At 37.1% G+C, this 11470-nt stretch overlaps 1 long non-coding RNA gene across 1 annotated transcript; it reads left to right on the top strand.

Moving 5' to 3' along the window:
• The first annotated feature begins 10128 nt into the window (after positions 1-10128).
• LOC122079182 lies at positions 10129-10643 on the top strand. Its single transcript, XR_006140342.1, has 3 exons — positions 10129-10221; positions 10352-10362; positions 10475-10643. It is a non-coding gene; the product is annotated as an uncharacterized LOC122079182 (long non-coding RNA).
• Positions 10644-11470: the final 827 nt, after the last annotated feature.

Here is an 11470-nt window from a genome sequence, read left to right as displayed (position 1 = left end):
CATCCTGAGCCTTTTAAGATGTGTCAAGTTCTTGAGAGCTATTAGTCCTATCATATGGCTTGACGCTTCCTCTGTTGAAAAAATTTTTGTTCCTTCTACTTGGTCCACCAGAAGATCCCTTGTGAAAAGTTGCATGTGCACTCTCAAACCTAGTTTGTTTCAATTTTTCTTCCTCTTGAGTGCAAATGGAAATGAGTTCATTTAGGCTCCAATCGTCCTTCAGTGCAATGTAGGTAGATTGGATAACCTTATACTGACTAGAGAGGGTATTCAGTGCAATGTGTACAATATATTCTTCATCGATCTGTATTCCAAGATCCTTAAGTTTACCAGCATCAGTAGCTACACCCAAAATGTATTCTCTAACACTCCCACATCCATCATACCTTGTATTCATTAGCCTGGTCATCAATGTGGTTTTCTCAGCTTTCTTGTTGTGTTGAAATCTAGCTTTAATAGCATCCAGGAATTCTTTTGCAGTGTCTTTGATCTCTATGTTCCCACATATAATTTCAGGAACTGCCTTTTTTAAAACCAGTATGCACTTTCTGTTTGCTTTAGTCCATTTCTTAAACTTGGTCCTTTCAGCACTTCTGCTCGAGTCTGTGAGAGGCTCAGGTTTAGGCTCCCTAAGTGCCAAGTCTAAGTCAAGAAGACCTAAATGCAATTCTAATTCCTCCACCCACTTTTGATAGTTGTTACCAGTGAGTATTGGGATGGAAGATACATAACTTGAGGAAATGACCATCTTACTACAGCAGTAACAACAACATAATACATGCCAAATATCAAAATATAAATCATAATATAAAAGCATGTAATACCATCAATATATTTTAAATAAGAGTTACAACTAAAAATGTATCCCTATCCTTTGGGATAGGAATTAGCTGATGTTCTTATATTCTTCTTTTAACTGTGAAAACAACACTAACTTTGGAATTCAATCAGCTTTGGGCAAAAGAACTCCAAATTCAATGTCCCTTTCTGAAATGTGGATGATTATCCTCAAACCTTGATGACATAACCTTTGGGAAAGTATCACCTTTACTGTTGGGGAAGATACAATCGAACTGAATGTACCACTTTGGTGGGTTTCACTCAGTTCTATCATATCTTTCCCATTGGAGATGTATATCTTTATGTTCAAAACATACATATAAATATGTCACTAGGACAACAATAACCATACAAGAGTCACAACCGCAACTACATTCCTATCCTTTGGGCTAAGAATGCACTGATCCTCTTGTAAATTCATATTTACTGTGAAAAGAACAATAACTTTTGAAATTCCCTCACATTTGGGCTTAGGAACTTCTAGGTTACTGTCATTTTCTTAACTTTGGTGACATCACTTTTGGGCAAATGTCACCTACATTGCTACCCTGTGAAAAATCATGAAATAATAAGATGTACCACTTTGGTGGATTCCACCTTATCATTTCATGGTTTCCTAAAGAAAAATTACTTTGCAACTAAGAATGAGCGGAAGCTTACACCCTTTTCCATATTAACATATCTCAATTTAAAAAATAATTTTCAATTTCATGGTAACCAATAACATATATATTTTTCAAAGCATTGATTTATGCCATTTTGTTTCAATGATTGAAACTAAATACAACATAAAATTTCAAATAAACATGTCATATTAAAAATTAGATCATTAAATGTGGCCCGAAACAAGGAATCCAACGCAAAAAACAGATTTCAATTTGGCCTTAAAACGAATCTTTAAATGAAATTTAAAGTAGTTTAAATAAAAAAACCCAAAAGGAACAAATTGAAACCAAATACAACATAAAATTTCAAATAAATATGTCATATTAAAAAGTTGATCATTAAATGTGGCCCGAAACAAGGAATCCACCGCAAAAAACAGATTTCAATTTGGCCTTAAAACGAACCTTTAAATGAAATTTAAAGTAGTTTAAATAAAAACCCAAAATAAACAAAAACCAAACAAGCCTTTAAATTTTTTTTTTTTAAAATCAATCCAAACCAACCGGTTTGGGCATATGAGTTCCGGGTCAAATTCAGGTCAATTGGTCAACGACCCGGTCAACCTTTGACCGAGTCAAATAGTGCACATGAGTTGACCCACTGTGTCGTCGGGTCAAATCGGTAGGGTTTCCGAGTTGAACCGGCGATGACTCGCCGCCTTTTTTTTTGTTTTGGAAATTTTTTTTCTCTCTCCTCTGGTAGTCGGTTTCCGGCGGCGAGTGCCGGCGCGTTTGGAGGTTTCCGGTGACTTGCATCATACCACCGCGACCGTCTTCTCGTGATCTACAACTTTCGTGAAGAAAGTTTTCCCATATAGGATCTTTAAGTGATGGTAAAATTAAGATTTTTATGATTTTTAATCAAATCAGGTTTTAAGTAATAATCAAAATCCTCATGTACAAGAAAAATTCAATCGATTCTTGTCCCATGTGGTCTGCTTTGATACCACTTGTTAGAATTCCCTATGGGTTTGAGTTTGAAACCCTATTGAGGAAACCAAACAGGAAAAACAAGAACACGAATCTAATAAAATTATGGAGGATCGATTTGTACCTTTCACCTAGTATGCTGAAGATGATTGATGTTGGTCACTCCCACTTTCGCTCTCTTGGCTTGGCTATGGATCTTCTACAGCCCCTTAAACCTCCTTGGTTCTCTCACTTTAGTGGTAAAGTGGGGAAGAGTGAATAATGGCTGTAGGGACCCAAAACCTAGTATTTATAATACTGTCCTGCACTCAAAACCCTAAACCACAATGGGTTGAGCCAGCATATCCCTAAGCTTGAGAGTGGACCGAACCGGTTCATGCAATTTGACTCTCACCCATTTAATCAACCCGAATAATTAATTTAGCCCATAAATCCAACAATCATATTTGAAGCAATTCTAAATTTCTGACTACTATTAAGAATGTTCTCAGATGCTCTTTCAACATGTTATAGAAAGAAGTTCCTTATTTAGCAGGTCAGTTCCAAATCCTGGGATTACTTCTTCACTGAAAATAGAGTCAACAACAGGGGTGCTGCAGGTTGTTGAAAATCAAGGAACTGACCTGGTGAAATGAATAAATAAATTGGACAATAGAAGAATGAAGAATGAGAGAGGGAACAGGAAACCCACCTACAAAGTAGTCCCTTGGAATCCACCAAGAAACCTGAGAATCCACTCAAGTCTGACTGTAAATCTCTCATGGAAAAGAGTTGAGAACTGAACTTCCCTCCTTATGCATGAAATCTTGGGGATGGCCTACTGGCCTTACACTTTTTTTTTTTTTGATAAAGTCCTACTGGCCATACACATAATGTCAAGTGTGGATACGATTGGTTGATATGGTCTGATACATATCAAGATTGGCCAGGTTGATATGATATAAGACCAATAGAGAGAACTGTATCAAACTGTTGCGGACCAATGTGGTACTAATACAGATCAATCAGTACTGATGCAATAATGATGTAGACTGATACACTCGATACATAGGCTGGAGAAACCCAAAAATCCTAGTTCTTGAAAACAAACTTCTTCCTACTCTAATTTTCGGCATATATTTGCACTTGCCAATGAATATTTGAATCATATAGATTTTTCATTTTTAAATCTTCTTGCTTGCTTATTGAAGATTTGAATCGCATAGATGCCTTTAAGGATAAAAATAAGACATGGCAGTCCTCTTAATCAACTACATGCACCACGCAGCTAGGGACGAATTTATCCTTTAGTCAGTGGTCCAGCATAGTGCTTCACACGATGCGAAGCATGCATAGACACCATAACATTGGTGCAGACTGATAAACTCGATACACAGGCTGGAAAAACCCAAAAATCCTAGTTCTTGAAAACAAACTTCTTCCTACTCTGATTTTCGGCCAAAACTTAAGTGGATCCCATCCACACTCAAAGAAGACCTAGGATTGTAAACAGGTATATATTGTCACTTGCCAATGAATATTTGAATTATATAGATTTTTCCTTTTCAAATCTTCTTGCTTGCTTATTGAAGATTTAAATCTCATAGATGCCTTAAGGATAGAAATAAGACATGGCAGTCCTAATCAACCACATGTTCCACGCAGCTAGGGGGGGAATTATCCTTCATTCAATGGGCCAGCATAGTGCATCACACGATGCGAAGCATACATGGACACCATAACATTGGTGCAGACTGATTTTATGCCTATTGATGGTGTGCAATTCTTGAAACTCTAGTTTTGCATATATCATAAGCATATCTATGTGTATCAAAGCAAATCTACTAGGGGTGCACATTTGACTCTGATGGCCCAAACCCAACCTTAGCTCGAAAAGGGCCTGGGCTAAGATTTCTAACCTTGAGGACGGGTTAGGGTTGAAAAAACACTAACCCTATGTCAAGGTTGGGCCTGGCCTGGTTTGAGGCCTAGGCCCAGCCCAGCCCAGCCCAGCCCAACCCAACCCAACCCAGATTCTTAACCCTAGTTATATAATATGATTTATAATGTATATAATATATTTAATATATATATTTTGACTTCTGCTGTACATATTATTATAATATATATAATATGCTGCCCGCCATATTATATATTGGATTAAAGTAGGTTTGGTAGATTTTTTCAGGCCCTAGCAGAGCTGGGCCGGGCCCAGGCCCAATTAAGGGGATGCAGGATTGGGTTAGGGTTTTCAAAAACCCAGTCCAACCCTGCCTATGTGCACCACGTAATATCTATCATCTCCCAAAATCATCTCCAATACATCTCTTGTAACCAGCTATCCGATACACTACCCAATACTGATAATTAACATCTTAACCTCACAACATGTATGTTAAGATGAGCTAGGACCCAAACCTAATCAAATTGACATTAAAGAATTCCAAATAATTAACTTAAATCAGGCCAAGCAATCCTGCCGCCAACTATGGTGGCTTTCCTAGTCACTCTAGGACTTCTTGAAAATAAAACAAACTGGACAACATAAAAACTCAATTCCTGATGACTCTGTACCACTAATGAAGACTGAACAATGGAAAACAAATCAAAATACTGAAATTGACCCATTACCTAGGCTGACATAGTTTGTAAGATAACTATGGAGAGAAGTATGTTAACCTTTTCTCCTCTTTTTAAAAGCTGCATCACTTCCCTTGATTACAATGCCTTTAACAAGGATTTGGTGATGCATTTTGCATTAGACTATGATCCCATATGGAGTATTAGGTGGAAGACTAGAAAGCCTACAAGGGGCAGTTGGCAGTTCAATGGGCTGAAAATAAGCTTTGGGTGATCATGTTATAGGTTGGGCCTTTGATTTTCCTGAGTTTCACTGTAGCACGGCTAATTTATAAGCACATAAAGTGGGGTTGCATTTACTTCACGATATTAGTAGTAAAATTAGGTGTTTCAGTTTGATTAGGATAATAACTTTGTAAGAATTTTGATTTGAGAAAAATTTAGGTCAGTATAAGAGGGTGTTCAAGAGTTCTTTTTTGAGTCTAGATGGGAATTTCTAAATCTGATGTGTATACACCCCCGTTAGTTAAGCATGATTTGAATTAAGATATTTTAATTTTCTTTATAGTTTTGGAGCTGTTGAGCTGTGCATATGGGATTGGTATTCCAGATCTTATCTCCCTCCTCCTAGTTCTGTTCGTCTATGAGATTAGGTGCTCCGTCTTCTCTTTTTTTTTTTTCTCTGTTCTTCATGTTCTCGAATATCTTCTTCTACCTCTCTTTTATGTTCTTGAGTTATATAATTTCTTTTCTATTCTTCTATTATGGTCCTACTGTCCTATATTAGTTCTATCGATTCCACATGGATCCTGTGCAGTAGCAGTTTTTTGGCACTAGATTTTTTTCTAGAACCCCGAACTGCAGTATTTGTATCAGAGCCAAACCAGAGCTAAAGGTTTTAAACTTTAGTCATTCATGTCTTCTCATATCTTTCATATTTGTCTTCAACTATGTATTGGGAGTTTGGCTATGCAATATATGGATGATGAATGCTAAGAAAGTATCGTGTCATAAGTTGTGGTGCATGAATGCTGAAACTGGTGAGTTTGTTGATGGAGGCAATGATGGTTTCTTCATTATTTCTTGCTGTCCTTCTTGTTAATTTGTTAGTTTTTGCTGTCGTGTATGTCATCTTCAAAGCAAATCATCAAAGTGGGTAGACAATGGTTGGAAGTACATGAAGGTAGATTTGATCGTGAAAAGAACTTGTGCTTTCTCACGTTTCCCTACATGTCATGTCGAATTGGCCTTCATGGGCTGCACTAAAGAAATTATTGTACATGAAGAAAATCCTAAACTTTCTATGGAAGTACAACAAGAGGACTATGTCAAAAATTTTTAATTTGATAACACTCCTCTGGGATGGGGCCACTTCCTTTCAAATGACAACTGCCTCTTCCTGCTGCATGGAGATTGGACAAAATGTTTATTGATTTGGAGTAATCGTAAATCTAGTTTACCTAGCGAATGCGTACTTTAATGAGTATGGTCCAGATCCATTTGTACCAAGATGTTACTTTTCCATATTGTTTAGACCTTGGAATACAGAGGAAGTATGAAGTGTCAATGAACATTGAAAATATACAAGGTTAATTTTCTAGAGACAACAAGTAGAATGACAATGTTGGAAAATACTAAGCTACTGATTTGGAGGGATGGGGGGTGGGGGAGAGCAGCAGCAAGCAAACATTTGCACTGACATATAGAAGATGAGATAACATCAGCAAGAGTGGCTATACTGGTGATAGGTGATTTATCTAGGAAAGAAAAATTAGTAGATCCAATAGTCGTATAATCACTCTCGAAAAACAACTAAAAGATATATATTTTGAGATATGGGGGACAGAAACACAGTGGGGGAGAGCAGCAACAAGCAAACATTTGCACTGACATATAGAAGATGAGATAACATCAGCAAGAGTGGCTGTACTGGTGATAGGTGATTTATCTAGGAAAGAAAAATTAGTAGATCCAATAGTCGTATAATCACTCTTGAAAAACAACTAAAAGATATATATTTTGAGATATGGGGGATAGAAACACAGATACCTTAATTCTATGAAGTAGCGTTAGAGGGTGAAAAATCCAATTTTTGTTTGTGTTCAAATGCATAAACCAATTGTGTGATGCAGAATATGACTAGTAGAGAAATGTTTGCTAAGTGGGGCTCACTTAGTTCCTTTTAGAGGACTAGCATTGTCTATAGCAAAGACCAGTGGAAGTTCATGTCTATAAAAGGCTTTCTAAGTCATTTATAATGGATGGTTTTTATTTGGAATGAGAAGTGCATTTTTTATTGATGGAAGTGTGTTCCATTGATCCTTGATGTTCTTCAAGGAGTGCTAGTATTAACTAGTAACTAGAAACTCTTCTATAAAATTTCATTTTCAGTTATCTATTAATTCATTACATTTCACTACTCTTGCTTTCTTACATTGGGAACAAATGTATTAATTTGGCCTACCCATTATTTACTTAGTTTTCAGATTTCTTCCGGTACCTGTCTCTTTGTTCTGTTACTAGGACTGTCCGTGTTCACCACTCTTCTGATCTCAGATTTCTGAGATCTCTCACTGGTAGATACCCCTCATCTTAGGGAGCTCTCAATCTGATTTTGAGGTCATTCAGTTCAGTCCCTTTTGTTCTATTCAAGTTCTCATATTCTTTGTTAAATATAAAATTTTCTGATTACAGATGGTGTTTCATATGTTGTTCTGTTAGTTCCATTTCCTATATTCTCTGTTCTATTATCCTATTAAGTACTAGTCTCTTGCTCGATTTTCTGGTTTAGGATTAGGCTACAATAGGCATACAGTAGTACCTTAACCCAATCCTAATTTTTCACCTTCGAATGGATGAGAAAATATAAGATGAAGGTGAATCCTTTGAAGTGTGCATTTAGGGTATCAGACGGAAACTTTCTGGCCTTTTTCATCCACCAGAGAGGAATTGAACTGGATAAAATAAGAACATAAACTTGATCTTATCTTCTTAAACATTTAAGAAGATAATTACTGCAATAAAGAGTGCTGGTGGGGACTTTTTAACCCATCTATAAAACTGGTATAGCTAAGGGAAATCAATAATTCTGCTGCTATCAGAGTAATTGTGTTGAAATGCAGTAGTGGAGGCAGGGGCGGATCACTTAGTGTTACAGCGATGGAGGCAGGGACCGAGGATCGCACAATGATGGGAGTCAGACCAGATCTGGAATCCCTTTTCCCATCCAAAGTCCAAACCCACTTGCAGACTTGCAGTAGTACTTGTACCACAATGAGGGAGGTAAGCCAGTTAGAGGGTATGAACTCCTCTCACTTCTGTATTCTGATCCATCTTCACTTCTGACTCACGTTTGTATTAATTTGGGTCTTTAGAGAGATTGTAGTGTCTTCCATCACCCCCAAAGATTGTAGGGGTCGTGTGTTCTTTGTCAAGGGGTTTTTGGTGGTCTGCTATAAGTGTGTATACAGTGAGATACCTGATGAAAGTTACTTTTGAAATATATTTTAGCAAGTCTATAGTGGAGCCATAGTTTGATTGGTAAGCTAAATACATCGCAAATAATAGATATTAAAATGGTTAGCATGAGAGGTTTCTTAACAGTCACTTGCCATATATGTTAAATTGTTTGTTTGGGGGGTTGGTTGTTGGGTGTGAAACTATAGATGTATTTACTTTCTGCACTCATCTCAAATGTTTCGTTTTTGGTTTTGTGAACCTAATACTAGGTTGACATCTTTTATTTGAATTTGGAATTTTTTGAAAACTCATCATCTCTTATCATGGATACTTTGTCAGATTGGAGTGTTGTTCTACTGAGAGAGAAAACTATCAAAAGTGAAAACTTTTTAGTCAAGCCACAATCAGGACAAGGCAGGGCTGCTGCTTGGCAAAGGATGGTTTATTGTAGATCTTTTTGATATCTCTACAATGTCTGGGCTACTTAATGTTCATTTTCTTCTTTATACTATTTTATAAATATTCTATGGTATTGGAAAGTTTGTCCATTGCAACATGCTGGTTACAAGTTCAAAACTTGGAAACAACCTCTCCTGCGAAATAGGGGGTAAGGCAGTGCACACTTGCCTCCTCCCATACCTTGCGGTCGCAGGAGCCTCGTGCACTAGTTTCTCTTTTTCATTGGAAATTATCTCCCTGGGTTTCTCTTTTTCATTGCAGTCGTGGGATCCTCGTGCACTGGGTTACTATTTTTTATTGGTATATAAGACTGGATCAATATTGATCTGCTTCTTAAAGTTTCTCTGATGGAAAGATTGGTAGAGGTTATAGGTGCCAATGAATCATGGCATTATATGCGCATCAATGTCAGATGATTAGTCTAATGCCTAGAATCGTTAGGGAACTACTAGGCTTTTTAGTGTAGGACCTCTTGAATACTGGATGAGAGTATATATGAACGAGCTTACAACAACCCGGGGAGGGTGACTATATATGGTGTAGGAAGAAGATTGTTCACATGGTTCCGTTCACAAGGACTTCGTGTCAGGCCGATTAAACCAGCTTGAATTGGTTGGATATTTTGAACTGCAAAGTTTCTCTCAGTATTTACAGAATATTAGTTTCTAATTCCTTGTAATGAGTTACTTAGGTGTTAAAATAGATACTAAGAAGTTTCTAATTTTGTTACTTTCTATTTTATATGTAATAACAATCAATTCTTTAGAAAGATTCTATCCTAGTTTCTATGCAAGACTTCGAAGTGAAATAGTATAATCTCTCCATTTTCTATTATAAATAAAGGAGATGAGGCATAGTAGCCCGACGATTTGGATGTTTTGAGAACTAGCTATATGTGAGTGTGTGTATTGTGGTAAATCAGTCTCAGCCCTTGAGATTAAGCTAGTGGCAAACCTAGGTGGTGAATCCTTGGTTTGGTACTGGTGGTGAAGCCTATCGTCATATCCGCTTCTATCTTCTCATCTATTTCTTCTCTTGCCTATCGTTCTACAGAGTTTCCACCAAGCTTCTTCATTCGACTGAGAGCTACTTGGTGACGTTTGATCTTTAATTTGTGTTTCACCTTTATGTCTATCTCTACCTTTTCTGTTGTTCCTCACATAATATTCTATAGGTTGCATATTTCTTTTGCTTAAGTTCTGTTTTTTTATTGTTGTGCAGTAATTGCTGATTTTGTAATGGATTTGCATCAGAAAGAACAGCTTCATAACAATGTTGTGTCCATGATGCAGTCCCACCACTACCCGAAGTAAGTATTGGCTTCTATGTGCAATATTGAGATGCTGGCCCATTCATAGAATTCTATGCAATGGTTTGCACTATTTTCCTAAAAGAATTAGTCAGAAACAAAAAGTAAATTTTGTGTTTGTTGTTCGCAGGAACTACACAAGTATGTGATCTCTTTTGCCTTTTAATTTAGCCTCGCTTGCTTCACATGCAGTAAATTTGGTATTGTCTATTACTTGCTTCAAAATATTGATTAGTCAGTCTGCTGGATTCAGCTTTGGGGGAACATATTCATCTTATCGTCCACAGAAAAAGCAGCAACATGCTCCTTCAGTCAGTAGCAGTGGGGTTTCCATTACTTTTGTTAACATTCAAGACATGATCCAATTACAGTAATTGGGTCCCATCCTACCATGCAGCCTATCACTCAAAGGTGATATAAATCTTGTGGAAACTGGTATGTATTATGGTATTTGGTGCATGATAGTCTACATTATAATAAGCGTAAATATATATTGATATGTATGTGTTGTCCTTAGTCAAACGTATGAATGACTAGCTAAATATTAGTTAGAAATGAGAGATGTTAAGGTTACAGATGAGGGAAGAAGATGGAAGAGAGGAAGGAAGAAGAAGGAGAGAAGATGAGAGAAAGAGAGACACGGTGGGAGCCAAAATCATGAATGAGCAATTGCTCATCTCACTCACATTAGATTTAAATATTGTCTAGGGAATTACTCCTCCCTGAGGGAGGTTAAAGGTAAATAAGAGAAATAAAGAAAATTACATATAGGGACCACTTAACAATAGACAGTTCCTGATGTACCCCTAACACAAATATTCTAACACTCCCCCTCAAGCTGGTGAATAAATGTCATATATCCCATCTTACATAAGAGGGTATTGAACTGGTGAGGAATGAGACCTTTGGTGAAGATATTTGTCAATTGATCACATCTCCTCACAAAGAGTGTGTAAATATTACTAGAATCAATCTTCTCCTTGGTGAAATGCCTGTCCACTTCAATGTGCTTTGTTCTATCATATTGTACTGGGTTGTGAATAATGCTTATAGCTGCTTTGTTGTCACAATAGAGTCTCATAGGTCCTTCCGTTCATACCCTAACTCGAGAACCAACCGATGCAGTCAAGTGAGCTCACAAACAGCATAAGCCATAGCCCTGTATTCAGCCTCTACACTGGATCTAGCTACAACCAGTTGTTTCTTGCTTCTCCATGTAACCAGATTTCCACCCACAAATGTGCAATAA

The sequence above is a fragment of the Macadamia integrifolia genome, chromosome 5 (genome assembly GCF_013358625.1).
Source record: "Macadamia integrifolia cultivar HAES 741 chromosome 5, SCU_Mint_v3, whole genome shotgun sequence".
Taxonomy (NCBI): domain Eukaryota; kingdom Viridiplantae; phylum Streptophyta; class Magnoliopsida; order Proteales; family Proteaceae; genus Macadamia; species Macadamia integrifolia.
Note: the sequence above shows the minus strand (reverse complement) of the source record. Positions and strands in the feature narration are given on the sequence as shown.